We start from the raw sequence: 20,199 nt of genomic DNA, 5'->3' as shown, positions 1-20,199 counted from the left end.
ACCAGAGACGTATTTGCCCTCTCATTTACATCCACTAAACTCCCTCATAACCATGTGCATAGATCTGTACGCTTTATTTACAATCCAATTTATGTGATCACCCCAATGAAGATATTTTCTTATATTAAGGAACGCTATCTCTCAAACAAATATCCAAACAGCTAGTGCATGAAGTTGGGACATGAATCGGAAGATGTCACTCATAAATAACAGGGTACTGTGTTATTTTAATGTTTCCTAAACAGACTGGATTTATTTACTTTGTTTTGGTGTACAGCAAGAAGTTTGAACTTTTCTCGATAGATGTCCTTACAAAAACTCTGGTGCACGGAGGAAGAACTAGTGATTTAAAGAAGTTTTGTGTTCTTATGTATTCTCAACTAAATTAACTTTCATTTATTTTGATATTTCAAGGTTTGCAACACTTCCTTCTCGTCCCACCAGCTTTGACTCTGGCCAATGGGAAATTCTCTGTAATTATTTTCCAGCCAATAATAGGCTTCTTGAAACTTGTAAAATGTCCAATAAAAATGAGAGGGTGTGTCAGGATTTAGTCTAGAGCCTTCTCGAACCATCCCCTTGGGTATATAAGCTGCGGCATTTTCAAGCTGCCTTGTCTTATTGATCATCGAAGTACTGAATGTGTGTGTTTAGACAGGAGGAGGGGGCCCATCCTTCGGCAGGCAGTACATCAGCCAAGGTAATGGCCACCAGTTTTCTATCTCTGTAGCTATCTCCGCAACTTTGCCCTAGGGGAAGGTTTTAAGCTTTAACTATGTAACCGTTTGATTTCTACAATGCAAACTTCTTCCTTTTCATGTAAAATTTCATAAAGTCTCAAACTGTAAATCGGGGATAGAGAGAGCGTTTCCATCTCGAGTTCCACTTCAATTTATCTTGAGGTGACTACGATTTTGTAACTGTTTCCTTTCCTGTAATACATTAACTTAACCTTTCTTTCTAGTCACCTCAGTAGCTTGGGATTAGCCCCTGTATCATCGGGCCGCGAGCCCAATTAGGGCTTTTTACTTGCTTTCCAAGGAGCGCAAGTGTACGCCACCATCCATTTTAAGTTTGGGCCAGTAATATTAATCTGTTCTTCCTTTTCACGAAAGCCCAGTAGTATGGGTACTAGATACCCCTGTGTAAAGGTATTGTAAATGGTAGGTTGTGCCTAGAGAGGCCAGAGATTGTAAGGTTTTGTGTAATGTTGCCTTGAGTAGCCTGCAAGAAATCGGGAGCCAGTCTCCTATGTTGAATTCGGAGAGCTTGTAAACTCTTTCTGGTTTTGTGTAATACTAATGGTGCCTTTGGAAGGCCGTAAATTTGTAACAATTGGAGCAAAGTTCTCTGGAAATTTGTGTCTAATTAAACGCTACATCGGCGTCATTGTAAATTTGTAAATTTGGAGCTTGAAGCCTAAAAATGTTAAATTCTATATTCTGGGTTTTCCAAATCTTGTATTAAAATTGTTATTGTATCTGACCGTTTTTTCTTCACCTAGTGGAGAAGCTTGTTAAGTTTGAAATTTGAAAGGAAATATAACCTTTATTGAAAGTTTTAATTAATTTTTGTATCGTAGTTAGATCCATTCAAGCCCACACCTTCTTTCACCTCTCTCTGTTTCACGGAAACCCCGGTAACAAGTGGTAGCAGAGCGTGGTTGTGTCAGTCTAGGTTAAGCCCTTTTTGACGGCTAAACATAGGATCCGCGCCGAACTCTAAGAATGTTCTCGGTTGCTGCGAATTTTTCCAAATTATTAACTTTTCTGTCAACATGTCTGGTCCTTGCGAAGTCCTCGCTCCAGGCTACTTGAGCAAGAAGGAATTGATCTATGAACTCCTCATTAGAAAGATCCAATCTGGAGGCACGGTTGTGGCAGATATCGCCAAACTTAAAGAATCCTTAGAACTGCCTATTTGTATCCACTATCACAGACAATACCACCGAGCTAGCGTCTGCAGTTTGTTTCTTTGAAGTGAGCGATCCACCTGATAACCAACTTAAAAGGGTATAGGCTAGACTGTTCCATTTTTACAATAGGGCTAGGGACCTACTGTGCCTAAAGTTGAAGGAAGATCATGCTAAGGAGGCTAGCAATTTTGTTGAACATCTCTCGATATGTCTAATAGAGTTAGTCACTTGTTGTCTGGGGCCGATGCCCCCAAAACCGACCAAGTCCCTTTGATAAACTTGTTTACTGAGGAGGATTCTAGTAAAGCTATAGGAAGTAGGAAATCTGTGTCAACTCAACAAACTTCTGCCCCATTGGAAACTGATTCCTGTCATCGCAGACAAATCCCACCTTTCTTTTTGAATAATGCTGTGTCTGAAACTTCTCAAACTCCTATGTCGTCACCTATCATGTCAGCCGTTTTCAGAAGTCTGCCTCATCCATTGGCCATGTTGTTTAAGGGCATTTCAAAATTTTCAGTGAACTCAACTACCGAAGTAATTTCCTTTGTAAGGTTCTTAGTAGAATTGCAAGATCATGCGTTTGTGTTTGCCCTCTCTCATTCTCAAATACTTCAAATAATGTATCCTTATTCTGTAGGCGTCCTATCGGACAAAATAGTCGAAGCCATAGCTGATCGATCATCTATAGAAGATTTCCACGCCCACCTACTCGCTAAATGTATTCCGGCTAGAGCAATGCCATCCTTGATACAAAAGTTTTATTTTAGAGTACAGCGATTGGATGAATATCTTGCTGACTTTATCCAGGATATCAAATTGTACACCAGGGTTCTTGTTCTTCATTTCTCTGAAGACCAAATAATGCAAACCATTTTCGAAGGTATCTCTCCTCCTAGTAGGTTTTATCTACGTTTGGCGTCTCGTACTCAAACCTTTTCAGAGTTAGAGGCTATGGCTGTATCAGCCGAATGAGTAAGGTACGCCGACACCTTACGAGTTGCTAAGGAGCCCCCTCCGTCTTCTAACAGCTCTCGGCCTCCAACTCGCCGATCTTTCACCACCTGCAAATGTTATGCTTGTGCTTCACCTGAACATCTTCGCATTAAATGCCACTTGATAAAATCGAGTGTGACTAAGAACGGAGCAGGTTCACCTCAAGGTTGCTTTAAATGTGGCTCTTTTATTCACCTAGCCAAGAATTGCCCTAATATAAATAGCACACTCTCCTGCTCAACTTCTGGTGATGCATTCGCTAAGGCCCATAATAGGAAATGACTAGAGTCATCGGCTGAGTCAGCATGTTCACCTTCCCGAGGCACAGCCTCTGTTAAACCCAGTAAAGGTTCTGGTAAGCGTGAAGGTTCTTCTAATTTATCGTTTGAAGGCCCCAGAGAATGCCACAAAATTGCGGCAGGGACCCGCATTTGTGCCATTCCTTAGAATTGAAGTAAACAATGAACCCATCACGACTTTATTAGACTCAGGGAGTGTGTGTTCCATAATTTCGGAAGAATGATATACTAAATTAAAAACCGCTTGTAAGTTTCCGGACTATAGTTCCTCTGCTGTTAAATGTGTTTCGGCTAACTCATCTCCATTAGAATTTCGGTTTCGTTTTTGCTAAAATTCGTATTTCGAAGTTTACCTGGAGAGTGAAGTTATTTGTTGCTAAACACATGCCTTGCCCTGTAATATTGGGGGCCGATTTCATGTTTTCTACCGGTCTTGTGCTCGACATTCAGAGCAAGTCGTGGATCTTCAAATTTGCTAGGAATCGTAACATTCCCCTTTTAAAATTTAGTTCTACGTCATGTTCTTCTGTTTCGCCTACCCAGGGTGAGATGTTGTTAGATCTTAGACATCTACCAGAGGAGCATGCTGAAAGTATTCGTAAGTTGTGTCAGTCCTTTCCTGATGTATTTTCTGATACTCTTGGTGTTACTGACGTTATCGAATATAAGATTTAGGTAACGGATTCGATTCCAGTTAGGTTCCCACCTTATAGACTGTTCCCTTCTAAAATGAAGGCCTGTATGAGTACAACCGCGTGCCCTTCGTGTTCCTCACGGGTGCAGCTGTTCTTACTAGATTACTAGATAGGGTCTTCTCGGACATCAAATTTGAATATCTGTATCACCTCCTCGATGATGTCATTGTATTTTCTGAGACCTTTGAAGAAGACATAGATCATCTAAAGGAAGTACCCAATCGACTTCGTAAGGCTGGGTTGACTGTGAAGTTATCTCAGGTAGCATTTGCTAAACCTTCCATGTCGTTCTTAGGGCATATTGTGTCACCCGATGGTGTTTCCCAAGGTAACTAGAATATAAGGTAGGCTACTCCGGCGGTTGAAGCTTCCATTGGCTGGAGCGCTCTGACGTCACGCGGTATGAACGATAGCGAGTAAGGTACACATTCGCAGTACAGCAAGCCTGTGAGTTCTCGTGCCTGAGAAACATCTTCTCAATCTTTCATCAAATAATAGTCTGGTTTAGTCCGATCTGATAAGTAACGGCACTTCCAATAGATTTAAAAACGTGAAAATGCGTTAAATTTCGTCACATGCTGAGCAGGTAGAACATCAACTATCAAATACATGACATATATTACGATAAGAAATAAAATATTGCCATGCAACTCAAAATAATTTATTTCCTGATGAAGTAAATATTTCGATCAAATGGGATAGGAAAACATGCATCATATCGACATCTTTATAGAATTATATTAAAGTATTAAAACGTACGTGTCAGGAGACTTAATTACTTGATGAACCAGCCCAAAACTTAGCCTTCTTATTGGCATATTTTCTCAGAGCTAGCTCCTTACTCTTTGTATTAAAATGCCATATCCTAATAAATGTCCTGGTCCTTACGTAGAGACAAATTATTTTGTCATGGAATACTGGAAATGTTGACTTAATAATAGAAATAAGAGTTTTCGCTTTTTTGCATTTGGATACAGTCTTACCGTGAAACCAAATGAAATTTCGAACTGGGCTATATCTTTTAACCACTCATGACTGGGATGTGTAAGGCGCCCTTTTGAAATAACCGAGATCCAGTAACAGGTCTCTTCTCGCACGACATTTTTGTCTCTTTCTTCGTATTTACTGTATATCGGATCACGGATACTGTATTATTTCACGAGCTTCGAAATATATTCAGAAATATAAGTTATTAGCACATAATAATGTTAATGTTATTAGATTTTACGTCCCACTAACTATGTTTTTGAGCACCTTCACCACCGGACTGGAACAGGATCGAACCTGCCAAGTTAGGCTAAGAAGGCCAGCGATCTACCATTTGAGTTGCTACTCAGCCCGGTTATTAGCACATAACGATAATTATAGAAAATGTTATTTTCATTCAGTCATTTATACCTGACACCTTTTTACCGTACGAGCTGTAATAATGGAGATATTCAAGAGTTTATTACAAAGTGTTTCAATACCCAAGCATTGCTGACGAGGAAGTATTGTTATGCCATCACAGTAGCAAACTAACTAGCTATGATGGTTGTTGTCGTTATTGTCTTTATAATATGCAAAATAATAATAATGTTATTTGTGTTACGTCTCACTAACAACATTTACGGTTTTCTGAGACTCGAGGTGCCGTAATTTTGTCCCACTGGAGTTCTTTTACGTGCCGACAATTTATAGCACCACACACGTTTCCATAATATGTTGACTGCATTTTAATCAGTACAGTGGTTCTACTTCAGATACTGACAACACGAACACTGTTCACGTAGTGAACCACTGTAAAATTATTATGTATCCGTGATCCGATATACAGTAAATACGTAGAAGGAGACAAAAATGTCTGGCGGTCGGTCGGTCGGTCACTTGCTTTCTTGGCTTACGCTGCGTGAACCATCAACGATAGACTCCAAGTGTAAGCGTACGAAATGTAGAGCATGGAATCCTCTACAAAAAAAGTCCGCGATGGCACATACCTATTTCCAACCGGCTGTCCTCTAGAAGCGATTTTATGCTACAGTCCGCAGTAATAAATATAACTCCTTAAAATTAAATAAATATTTCGATATTATCCTCGAGTTCCTCATCAAAATAAATTATTTGACCTCCTCCAGTATTTTATAACGATTACAATAACCTTGTCAGGACATTATTTACATGAGTGGTTCAGAAGTTATGACCATTTCAGACTGTAGTGGTAATATGTGTCAGCAGGACGGGCACCGCTGTCTCATATCACATGACGTCACGCAGAAGGCGGACAGGGAGAGAAACAAGTGAGCGCGATGCGGGAAGAGACCCCTCTGGGTGTTTCCACTGATCATTCCAGAACACAGGCTATCCGTGATTTCAAACCTCTTAAGGACCTCAAAGGCATTGCTAGGTTTATACGCATGGTGAATTTCTTCAAGAAATGTATTCCTAACTTCGCTAATAGAGCGGCGCCCTTAAACTTACTGCAGAGAAAAGGCGTCAAATTTGAATGGGGGCCGTCTCAGCAAGCCACTTTTGAAGATCTGAAATTAGCTCTTTGTAACGCCCCTGTATTATCCATGCCAGAATTCTCTAAGAAATTTATTGTCCAAACAGACACCTCGTCATCGGCGGTTGCCGCTGTCCTGCTTCAGTAAATGGAACTCGGAAGGCGACCCATCGCCTATGCTTCTAGGACTTAATCGTCTCAAGAAGCCAAACATTCAATCTATGAACTTGAGGGTTTGGCAGTTTTGTTTGCACTAGGGAAGTTCCGCCTCTATCCGGAACATGTCAAATTTGACCTAGAAACGGATAACCAAGCCTTCAGTTGGGTATTAGCTAGGCCCCGTCGTACTGGTCGTATAGCCCGCTGGACTATCAGGATTTCTGCCTTCCAATTTGATATGAGGCACATTAGAGGATCTGAAAATATAGTTGCGGATGGACTAAGCCGCATGTTTTCTCATGAAGTGGAGACGACCGAACAGGAAGATAGTTCTTCTCTTCCTACGCCCATACTTTCGGGTATTAATGCTATCCTAACTGATGCCCCTATGCTATTTACGGATATTGAGAAATATAAACGTAAAGATCCAGTGCTGGGTCCTATAATGGAAACCCTTCTTTCTGGGGAACATGTCGTCCCTTATGTGTTGAGAAACGGGGTTTTGTGTTGCCCTTGGAGGCACGATCGAAAGATGAAAGTAGTGGTTCCAGCTGTGCTTTTGCCTATGATCTTCAAGTACTATCATGAGACCCCATTAGGGGGGCATTTAGGCATCTTCAAAACTCGGGAAAAGATCCGAGAGATATTCATTTGGAAAGGTATGGACGGTGAAATTACAGAAATGGTGAATGCTTGTAAAGCTCGCTTGCTTAGTAAGCCCACCTTGTCCACTAAGCTATGACTATTGTCATCTCATCAAGCGTCTTGCCCCATGGAAAGTCTATATATAGATTACGTCGTATCTTTCCCACAATTCAAGGGGAACGGAAATAAATTTGTTCTAGTGTGTGTAGATGGTTTCACGAGATTTTCTTGGTTATTTCCGATTAAGCTGGCAACCTCTCAGTCTACAATATCTTGTTTGAATACAACTTTTACTTCTTTTGGTCCTTGTCAATATATAGTTTCTGATAATGCTAAGGCATTCACATCTAACTTATTCCGCAATTTCTGTTTCGACCTATCTCACATGCAACAAATTGAAAGTGTTAATTATTTGTGCGTTACTGACAGCAGTGTCTCTTGATAAACTCTTGAGCAGTCGCATATATTATTTTATGCCAAGTGCGCCCATCCTTCCGTGGAGTATAACCACGAACTGTGTTTAATCATTTCAAATTTCTTTATCAAAGTGTTTATTATTAGTGCATGACTAAGAATGAAATAATACATGATTTCAAGCGATTAGCCAAAGTGTTCAGTGAACAACCTCAATGGGATCATTTATTAAAAATCCTCTTTACCAAGGTTAGTCAGTTGTTTGTAGAGGAGGCTGTGAATACTGCAATGGAACAGTAGCAGTATTACTCCAAAGAAACATGAATTAATACTCCTCATTCAAGAATATAATCCCCATATTGTATTACAATTGTCACTGCTAAAACCTGAACCCACTTTTTCAGTAAAGGATTATAATGTTGAGCGACTGAGTGATTGTGGTCATGGAAGTGTACTCAATTTAATTGCATCGAATATAACATATACTACCGTCTTTCTATCTCATAATTCCTAATGCATACTCCTTGGCTGTGAGAATACAACATTTCCTTATCGTGAAACTCTACTGTCCACCTTCAATACAAAGCAACGCCCTTCAATGGAATCAATATTTTCCCCAGTTTTCTTCCCAAGACCGTTTAATAATAGCAGGTGATCTCAACGGACATCACACTGGCTCGAGATGTGTCGATACCACAACAAAAGGTCGTGATATTTTTAATACAGTCTTAAATAACCACCTGTTTATTTTAAATGATGTGTCCCCCACGCGTTATCACCATTCGGGCACACTAATAGTGCAGTAGATCTATCAATTTGTTCCGAAAATATCATATATAAATCAATGTGGCATACGCACAAAGGCACTTATCTAAGTGATCATTTTCCAATAATTATCGACATTACTAGCCAAATTCATCCGCAATACGTAGTTTTAAAACTCAGCGTAGAACACGGAATCTGCAAGATTTTGATTTTGGCCCATTTTATGATTATATTTTAAACCACATTAAATTCCCATCACAAACATCTTCCGCCTATACTTCCTTATATCTGCATATTCAAAACTATCTAGATATGTATCATCGTTTTCTTTTTCACACCTATAACAATACTACTAGACGTCTTAACATTCATTGGTTGAATAGGAAATGCGCTGCTATGGTGAAACGAAGACGCAGCCTGCTCAAAAGTTTAAATCAAAATTTCACACCTGCCAATATATGTACTACATAAAATGTACACTGCCCACATTAGAAAATTTTTCAACGATAGACGTAGAGGATCTTGGAAATGTTTTATTAACTCCCTCAATAGAAACACCCGTATTAAGGATATCTGGGCCGCTATCAACAAAGTAGCTCATACGGGGTGCAATAAACTCGACCAACCACACCTCGAAAGCAACTCATAATTTTACGACACCTTAACACCGGATTTGTTGTCCAAGAATATAGAACATTTCTCACGCTCTCCCAACCTATATCTTATCTTGAATTCTTTAACATACTCCACAAGAAACGTACTTCTTCTCCTAGACCGAACTATATTACCTATAAAATGCTCTCCCATTTTCCTTACCATGCACACGCAATAATTGTAGCGTCTTACAATCAAAATACTAAACTCAACTGTCCCTCCTTCTGCATGGAATACATTTACGTTCGTACCCATACAGAAACCAAAACTCTCGATCAAAAATCTCATCGAATATAGAGAAATCTGTTTAGGGTCATGTTTTCGGGAAGGTCTTCCTCAGTATTATGTTCGAAAGGCTTCTATAGTGTCTCGCTTATCACAATTTGCTACCCACATATCAATATGCCTTTGTGAAAGGCAGAAGCACTGTGGACCCCATTAATATATTATTAACGCACCTATTGCTAACAAAACAACGCAAACACGGAAGAATTGCTGCTTTTCTTGATATCAAAGTTGCATACGACAACGTACCCATACACATGTTACTGTCACAACTTCATAACTTACACCTACCTGATAACTACCTGATAATTTTCTCAAAATGCTCCAACATCTCTTATATTTTCGTCGAATGGAAATCACATGCCAGACCTGTACGCCTAATGTACGATACGCGTCAAATGGGTTGCCTCAGGGCGACACTTGAAGTGGTCTATTATTCGCTCTATACTTAAACGATTTAGAAGGTATAGTAACATGCGATGCAAGAGTATTACTTTATGCAAATGATATAGTAATTTATTCTTCTAATGAAAGTCTGGAAGTCTGCAGAAGTAATATCATTAGTGGATTAACTAATGTTAAGGCATGGTTAAATGAGCACGGCAAATATTACACTTCCGATCGTAAGGATTCACAAATATATAGGTATTTATTTAGATAATAAACTCTCCTGGAAACTCCATTTTGAATACCTTTCGCAGAAGACTCAAAAATTTACCAATCTATTGAAATTGACAGTTCGACGGACCTGGGGTGCTGATTCCGTAACGGCTTTATTACTTGACCGGCATACAATGCAATCGCTTTTAGATTATGGATCCTTTTATTTTGATATTGTTTCCTCCACTCTTATTCACAAGCTCAACGTAATTCAGTATCAAGCACTACGATTATGTATAGGCGCTTTAACATCTAACCCGAATAATACGTTACTTGTTGAAACATCTGAAATGCCTCTACACTATCGCCGCTTGTATTTAGCGTCTACATTTTTACTGCAAATAATGGCGCTAGCTAGACATCCTATCCTACCCAAACTACAAGTACTGGCGGAATATCGGCAACGTTCTCACCAGCAATCACGAACTCCTGCTTTGTTAGACGCTTTCCACTTGACGCGACAATATCATACTAGCATTCAACAAAATATTTCGCGTCCACACAATAAAATGTCATATAATATTATGCGCTATAAACCTAATATTATAACGTCTCAGCACATTTGCTTTAATAACAGCACAATGTAACCTTCCTATATACCTAACCCAACACTTTAAATGGCGATAAATGATCTCAACCCTACTATCATAATATATACAGATGGATCCAAAAATTGTAGGCACGGGGTCCGTATATTACATTCCGCATTTACACGTCAGTGAGCAATATATTCTTCCAAACCATGCCCCAGTATTTACTGCTGAGGCTTTCGCTATCCGGCAAGCTTTGCTATACTTCGGACATCACCACATCACCAAAGCGATCATTTTTACAGATTCCTTAAGTGTGCTTCAAAGCTTAATGCCACACAAGTCCTATAAAAATTGGTACATCTGGAACATTCGACGCCAATTATTTAAACTCGATGAAAATGGAGCTGATATAACTTTAAAATGGATAAAGGGACATTCGAACAACGCCGGTAATGATCAGGCTGATAAAATGGCAAAACAGCTGCATTCGGAACAGGCACTCACGCTTACATTGCCCTCCTCTACACAGATTTCACCCAGATCATTAAATTTGCTATTCAACACAAATGGCAGCACAACTGGACACAATCGGCGAAACTAAAGGGGAAGTATAATTATCAGCTGCAACCGAGCATTGCTAGTCACCCGTGGTTTTCAAAAACAAAATATTCACGTACCAGACATATTACTACAATATCAGATTACGCTTTAATCACGCTTTGACTCCGGATTATAAATTCAAATTAAAACTGACGGCTTCACCCATGTGTTCATGTAATGATAGCATGGCCGACGTTAATCATATTTTCTTTCAATGTTCCCATTTTACCGTACATAGAAAACGTTTTTTCCACACTTTACACTCGCAAAAGTCCCGAGTGACCACAACAGTAGCTCGCCTCGTTAAACAACCCACACCTTCAATTGTTCTTACTATTCAAGAATTTTTAGATGACTGTAACATTAAACTCTAACTTCTTTTGACTAGTGAGTCACTCGCATCATCCTCTACATAACTGTAACCTATGACGTCGTCCGGTAACCCCAGTGTTTCTACAAGTGTTGAACAATTCCATCCATAACAAGTAAAACTCAAAGTCTGTTTCTCTTGAAGATACGCGACAACAAGTGTAGTGACTGGGTTATTGCTTTTCAGCAGCGCCCAAGGAATTCCAAAGAAGAAGAAGAAGTGGATAACAGCTCGTAATAAAAGGACGTGAGTGATGAAGCTGGTGTTTCTATGGTATAATTTACTTACCTAAATAGTTGTAATGAGCAGAAATGAAGATATATCAACAAAAACTATGGATTATGATCATGAATGAGGCGTGGTGGAAGGATAGAGTCAAATAGAGAAGAACCATATTTGTCCCAACTTGGCTGCATCTGAATTAGGAGAAATGATGATGATGATGATGATGATGATGAAATAATGGTGATTTATTTAAAACAGAGTAAGTTAAGGCAGACATTTTGTGAAGTAATAATATGTTAGTACCTAAAGGGAAAGTTTAAATATGGATATCAATAATGATAACATTTATAACCACAAGCATTTACACTAAGACATCATTTTTGAGGGATAACCTGGTTGGAAGTGACCTCCAGCAAGATGGGAGAAAATAAACTTCTCTTTCCCTTGTGAAACTTTCTTCCTTATGCTTAAATAATTACAAAAGTTTTCTTACCTTTTATATAGCCATCTAAACCACAAGAAGCAATAATGCCTTTGTCAACACTAATAGCTGTCACACTACTGTCATGTCCTGTATATGTAAGTAAGACTTTTCCTGACCAAATGTCCCAGTATCTGAAAGAAAACCAAATAGAGATCATCTCACTGTGTCTTCCCAAATCACACTATTACATTTAGGTACAGATTTCTGGAAAATCCTCCAAATTGAATTGAGTAGGATATGTTCTAATGGAACTCAAGCACTTGTGATGTAAGTGGTTAATAGACGTTCACTTCAAAGCTAGAAGTGCTTTTGGAACAAATAAGAAAGGATAAACACAATGCTAATTTAGTGTGGGTAGAGGGAGCAACAGGATATAATAATAATAATAATAATAATAATAATAATAATAATAATAATAATAATAATAATAATAATAATAATCATACATCTTCATTATAGACTTTTATGCCTTTCAGCATTCAGTCTGCAAGCCCCTTTGAATTTACTAACTGCCACCACAAGCCTCTGTTTGTAACTAGTTCGGTGCCTCGTTTAGTATTATACCTTTTATTTTTAAATCGTTGGAAACTGAGTCTAATCATCGTCGTTTTGGTCTCCCTCTACTTCTCTTACCCTCCATAACAGAGTCCATCATTCTCCTAGGTAACCTATTCTCCCCATTTGTCACACGACCCCACCACCAAAGCCGGTTAATGCGTACAGCTTCATCCATCAAGCTAATTCCTAACTTATCTTTTATCTCTTCATTTCAAGTTCCATCCTGCATGTACCAGAAAAAATTCTCGCTACTTTCATGTCTGTTACTTCTATCTTATGAATAATATATTCCAAGACCAACCAGGTTTCACCCCTGTAAACTAAAGTCGATCTAAAAACAGACCGATGAAAAGATAGTTTCGTCCGGGAGCTGATTTTTCTTATTACAGAATACTGTTGTTCGCAACTGCAAGCTCACTGCATTAGCTATGCTGCATCTTGATTTAATCTCACTTACTATACTATAATTCTGGGAGAACGTAATCTTAAATATTTGCATTACTTACCTATTCCGGGTTTGTATTCCCAATCTGACATTCAATTATCTTAGATTTCTTACCTACTGGCGTCAATTTAGTCTTGGAAAAGCTCATTTTCATACAATACTCATTCCACCTACTTTCTAGTTGCATGATATTAGACTGCAGGTTTTCGGCACAATCTGCCATTTGGACTAAGTCGTCAGCATAGGCCAAACTGCTTACTACATATTCGCCTAACTGAATCTCTCCCTACAGATTAATACCTTTCGGCTGATTATTCATGTAAACTATGAATAACATAGGTGAAAGAGTAAAGCCTTGTCTAACCCCTGTAAGTACCTCGAACCAGGAACTCATTATACCATCCCACTCAACTTAAACACCACTGATCTGCATTTAGGGCAGTCGCACAGGAGGCAGATTCCCTATCTGTTGCTTCCTAGCCTTTTATTAGATGATTGCGAAGAAATTGGATATATATTCTACATGCCACTTGGTAAATTATTCCAGTCCCTAACTCCTCTCCCTATAAAATAATATTTGCCCCCATTTGTCCACTTGAATTCCAGCTTTATCTTCATATTGTGAACTTTCCTATTTTTAAAGACATAACTCAAACTTGTTCGTCTACTAATGTCATTCCACGCCATCTGTCCACTGACGGCTGGAATACACCACTTAGTCGAACAGCTCGTCTCCTTTCTCCCAAGACTTCCCAGCCCAAATTTTGCAACATTGTATAACGCTACTCTTTTGTCGCTCAGTCTAGCTTAGAAGCAAGCAACAGGTGCAGACGTGTGGAGCGGCGAGTGCGGAGAGAAATGGTGGGAGTCGAGCAGTACTGGGCGGCGATCGGGAGGTGGTAGCGGAGGTTGAAGAAGACTACGACGCGGACAGCAAGCAAGGGAGTGCAGGGGAAGATGGACGAGGTGCTATTGGTGTCTGCGGTGATAATCATGCTACTGGTTATCGGGGGCATAGAGTTGAACCCGAGCCTAATTGCTAGTGGCAACATCAGCTGGGAAGACTTGGAGAAGATTAGGGATGTGGTGAGAGAAGTAATTAAAGAAAACGGCTCTTATGAGCAGATAAAGGAAATGATACAACACCAAGCTAAGGAATTCGGAAATCTGAAGGAATGGTTTCAAAACAAAATGGAAGACACAGTGGAAAAGGTAGGAAGTAACGAGAAAGAAATTGAGACGTTAAGAGAGAAAGTTAAAGAATTGGAAAAGGAGGTGTCTATATTGAAGAAGGAGACGGAAGCCATCAGTAAGGAAAGGATGGAGAAATGTATATGCATATACGGTCTGCAGGAATAAGGGAGGGAGAAGAAAGTAGACATTATATATAAAGTGGTGGATGTTATCCAAAACAAAATGAAAATTAATTTTAGCGAAGTGGACGTAGACGACGCTGAGAGGGTAGGTATAGCGAAAGGGCGTAGAGCAATTAAAGTTAAGTTGTTATCTACACTAATGGTGGAAATAGTACTAAGAAATGCGAGGAACCTACAAGGGAAATAATTTGGGTCAAGAGAGACATGGGAAGAGAAAGGAGTGAGAACTTTGGAATTCTGAATAAACATGTAGGGAGAGCCAGATATCAGGGTCTGAGGGCGTATATAAGGGATCAACAATTGTTTGTATCTAACGGTAAAGTGCAGCGTTTCTGGACAGTGGTAAAATTGAAAATTATCGAATAGAAGCTTAAACAGGAAGAGAACCTGGTATCACGGCAATATGGACGGCAGGTTGCTGATCAAGAGGAGCGAAGTGACGAGGTAAGAACTGATACCAACGAAGGGTCAAGTGGTCAGTGCAGTGTGGGATCAAATAAGAGGTCAGAGGAAGAGGTGTGAGAGAGTGTTTCTCAAGAAAAATTTAATACAGAGTTTAGTGGACAAGATAAGGGAGGTGATGGTTCGAAGGATGAAAAGAAAGGAAGAGGTACTATGATGAAATGGAGAAGTAGGAGTCTGAAGGATCTGTGGGATAAGAAAATGGTATGGAGGAAAAGGAAAGGAAAGAGCGCACTAAAATATCAAAGTATGAAGGAATTGAGGTAGAAGGAGAGAGGGAGATAGTAACGAGAAACAAAAATAAAGAAAATTGGAGAAGGAAGGGAGAATTAGTTACAACTAGATTGGAAGGTAGGCTTTGTAAATATTGAAGGTTTGTTATGTAAAATAGGTAATATAGAGGTGAAAAATATGCTGGAAAGTTTTGACATTGTGGCACTCTTGGAAACGTGGCTAGAGATAGAAAAGGAGTTAACTTGGGGGGGGGGCTCACAGTTAAGTATAAGTCAAGAAAAAACTGCATAATAAGGAGCGATCACTGGGGGAATATTGGTGTTAATTAAAGAAGGGATCAGTGGATTATTAGTAGAGGCATTGGAGTGATTTTGAAGAAGTGGTTTGGTTACGATTTAGCATGGGGAGGGAGAAACGGAAAGAAGAAAAGATGTGCTTGGCTTATACTTATTGTCACCCCAAGAGATCCCTATACGCTAATGATAAGTTTTTGATGAGTTTTGTTAGAAAGTAGTACTTTTAGAGGGGAGTATGTAGATGATGGAATATAATTACTTGGAGATTGGAATGCCAGAATAGATGAGCGAGGCCCAATGTTCAGTAAGGAAGCCGAGATGATAATAAGGGTAGGAAGAAGAAATAACGGTAAGGAAATAAATAGTTATGGTGGAAAACTCCTGGAATTCTGCGAGGTAGGAAAATTCTTCATTATAAATGGTTACTGGGAGGGGGTCAAAGAAGGAAAACTGACTTATATTACGGCTCAGGGGGAAGTGTTATTGACTTAGTAATGAGTTCGGAAGACATGTTAGGGAAAATAAAGTATAGAGATTGCGTGGAATCGCTCCATGCACCGGAATGTGTGAGGATAGAGAGAAGCACAGAGGAGATAAGGGAGGGTGATACAAAGAGGATTTTAGAGAAGTGTAGAAGTTACATTAAATATTCATGGACAGAGAATACAAAACGGGAACTAGATGATCTTATAGAAAAAGAGATAAAATTAATTAGCTGTGGATGGGAAGTGGCATTGAAGGAAAATAATATTGATAAAGCATTGGAGCTAATTGAATTTTTGGATGCGCTAGCGAGTGGTTGACTGTTGCAAGAGCTCTGTGTTATCTCAGTGATAAAGTAGTTAATAATTGAAGATTTTACCAAATTGTGTGTGTGTGTGTGTGTGTGTGTGTGTGTGTGTGTGTGTGTGTGTGTGTGTGTGTGTGTGTGTGTGTGTGTGTGTGTGTGTGTGTGTGTGTGTGATACATTTAGCTTCACAAATAATTGTGTTTAGTGTTTCTTTGTAGTAATCTGCGATTAGTGGCATTAGTTTTCACTCTGAGTAGTTCCGTAGGCGTTCGCTAGATTACAACCTGTAATTTAGGTCAGCGTGAAAGAAGAAATATCTCTTTCTTTTTAATAGTGTTATTAAAATATCAATAGGTTTGTTGATAAAATACTTACAAAGACGGGATATAAAAATAGTCGTAACTTCGGAAGCGGTTATATCTATTAGTGAAGACATTTGACAGGGTATTTCAAATAACAGTTCAACGGTCCCACCTATCACGTAGGTAATAACTTCTTTTAATAACGCGATTCTGTTGTAAATTTTGTTTAAAGAAAGGATTTCAACAGAATATACAGTACTTCACTGGCGAAATAGTTGACGTCGATTTTCCGATTAAAAAAACAAATGCGTGATTCTTTATTTTTAAAGGAGATCCCAAATACTAACTTTCACGTCTGTAACATCTTCAGTTTTTGATATATATTGTACTCATGAAAGTAAATGAATTCCTTTTTCACCCTCCTTCCTACCCGTTAAGTTGATTCCCCTCCCCAGAAGTGCCTGTATCTTTATTTTAAAATGAGATTCCAAATACCAATGTTCACGTCTTTAACATTCTTAGTTGAAATGAATTGGCGTATGGCTTTTAGTGCTCGGAGATCCTAGGATGGGTTCAGCTCGCCAGGTGCAGGTCCTTTGATTTGACCCCCGTAGGCGACCTGTGCGTTATGATGAGGATGAAATGATGATGAAGACAACACATTCACCAAGCCCCCGTGCCAGGAAAATTAACCAATGATGGTTAAAATTCCCGACGCTGCCGGGAATCGAACCCGGGGCCCCTGTGACCAAAAGCCAGCACGCTAACCATTCAGCCATGGAGCCGGATAACAAAAAATTCAACTAATTTTTCAATTCATTCTCCCCCTTAAGTATATTTTCCATAGACAAAAGAACAAGTATTTCTTTACTTTGAAAGAAGATTCCAAATATAAATGTTCATGCCTCTGACATCTTCAGGTTTTGAGATATAAGTATCCTCATAAAAAGAATTCAACTCCTTTTTCGCCCCAGCCCGTAAAGTTGATACCCCCCCTTCCAAAGTGCGTGTTACTTAATTTTTAAGGTGATTCCAAGTAAAAATGTTAACGTATGCAACCTTAAGTTTTTTAGACATAATTTTCACCATAAAAAGAATTACATTTTTCACTTCCTTTCACCCTCCCCCTTAAGTGAATTTTCCGAAAACCAAAAAAACTTGTTTCTTTGTTTATAAAGGAGCTTCCAAATGCCAGTTATCATGACTGTAACATCTTCAGTTTTGAGATATATGTATCCTCATAAAAAGCAATTAAACTCCTTTTTCACCGCCCCCAACTCCAAGTCGACACCCCCCCCCCCCGCAATATGCGCGTGTCTTTATTATTAAAGGAGATCCCAAATACAAATTTTCACGTGTGTAACATCTTTCGTTATTGAGATATAAGTATCCATATACAAAGTATTCCACTAATTTTTCAATTAATTCACCCCCCCCCCTCAGTGGATTTTCCAAAGACAAAAGATTACATGTTTCTTTAGTTTGAAAGAAAATTCCAAATGCAAATTTTCATGTCTGTAACATCTTCAGTTATTGAGATTTAAGTATCCTCATGAAAATAATTCAACTCCTTTATCACTCCATCCCCGCCCGTTAAGTTGGTTTACCCCAACCAGAAAATGCACATTTCTTTGTTTTTAAAGGAGATTCCAAATACCTATTTCTAGGTCTTTTACCTTCAATTTTGAGAAATAAAATTCTCCAGAAAAAAATATTCTATGTTTTACTTCCTTTCATACTCCCCACTCAAGTGAATTTTCCAAAAACAAACAGTACCTTACTCGGCTCTTTAAAAGAGCACCCAAATGCAAATTATCACTTCTGTAACATCTTCAGGTTTTGAGACATATGTATCCTCGTAAAAGGAATTCATCTCCGTTTTCATCCCCCTCTACCAAGTTTATCCCCCTCCCCCCAATGCGTGTTCGCGCGTTTCCTTATTTTTAAAGCAGATTCCAAATACCAGTTTTCACGTTTTTAACCTTTAATTTTTTGGTATGTATACATTCTCATACTAATAATTCAACTAAATTGCAATCCTTTCACCCCCCCGTTAAGAGTCTTTTCCGAAAACCAAAGAATACGTGTTTCCTTATTTTTAAAAGAGATTCCAAATACCAATTTTTACGTCTACAACATGTTAAGTTTTTGAGATATACTGTATATACGCTAATTTTTAAAAATTCACCCCCTTTTTCAGTTCTTCTTAAGTGGATTTTCCGAAAAAAAATATTTATGTTTCTTTACTTTTACAGGAAATTCCAAATACCAGTTTTCCAAATTTGTAATATATTACCTGTCTTAGATAATTTGGAGATATAGTATTTTGGAAAATTCACTCCCCTCGTCACTTCTGTTCACCTCCTATTCATCGTATTATCACAAAACACAAAAAAGTGTTCCTTTATTTTCAAAGGAGATTCCAAATTTCAATTTTTACGTCTATAACATCTTCAATTTTTTAGATAGCCTATAAGTCTCCTCATAAAAGGTGTTCAATCCCATTTCCCCCATTTTTCACCCCTCTTAATGAGATTTTCCGAAAACAAGAAAATACGTATGTCTTTATTTTCAAAGAAGATTCCAAATACCAATTTTTACATCCGTAATCTTTTCAGTTTTTGAGATATAGAAATCCTCATTTTAAAATTCACCCCCCTTTTCACCCCCTTAGCGACGGAATATCCAAAAATCCTCCCGTAGCGAGCACCTACATATTAATATGAATATATTCCCAAAATTTCATTTCTTTCTGTCCAGTAGTTTTGGCTCGGCGATGATGAATCAGTCAGTCAGTCAGTCAGGACAAGTTCTTTTAAATATATAGATTGGCATTGTTGGCTACAGTTGTAAACAAAGGGTGTAGTGTATCAAGAAAATATAAATATCAGCTGATTCTTGTATTCCGATCATTTTTTGTTCTGAGAAGGCAGTTAAAGTACCGGTATCCGTAATTTACATTTCACACCCTCGACATTTCCGTATTTATGAGCGGTTAGCTAATAATCAAGTTCCTACATTCCAATAATTGCAATTCAAGTCCCTGGCGTAGTTTAGACAGAAATACTTTTGAGATATTATTGTAAACAACCTCATACTTTTCAGCATTTGAGTACACTTTTATTCTCCGTCCCGCGGAGTAGGGAAAATAATAGTAATCCACCATCCGTAAATATCACTTAACCGCATTTTAGTTGAGAATTTTAGTGTAGATACGGTATATTAGATAGCATCTTGCCTGTTATATTCGTGTGTACTTTTGTGCAAATGGCAAGTTCCATTTCTATTACAGCATAATAGGACAAAGTAGTACTAATATTAATCTGTATACGTGTTTAACTCTGTTGGTAATCTTTGAGTACCTACCGGTAGTTCTTACGAATATCTAAATTTAGGCCTAATTGGAATTTTCACTTCTATTTTTGCTTAATAAGAAGCTAGGATACGTCTGACCGTAAGCTTAACATTATTGTAGTGTAGTATAGTAACTCATTAGAAATCAGAGTGCCTATTCTATAATTTTGAGTAGTTTTGCGAATTTCGAACTTTAATGAC

The sequence above is a fragment of the Anabrus simplex genome, chromosome 1 (genome assembly GCF_040414725.1).
Source record: "Anabrus simplex isolate iqAnaSimp1 chromosome 1, ASM4041472v1, whole genome shotgun sequence".
NCBI lineage: Eukaryota > Metazoa > Arthropoda > Insecta > Orthoptera > Tettigoniidae > Anabrus > Anabrus simplex.
This window is presented reverse-complemented; position numbering follows the sequence as displayed.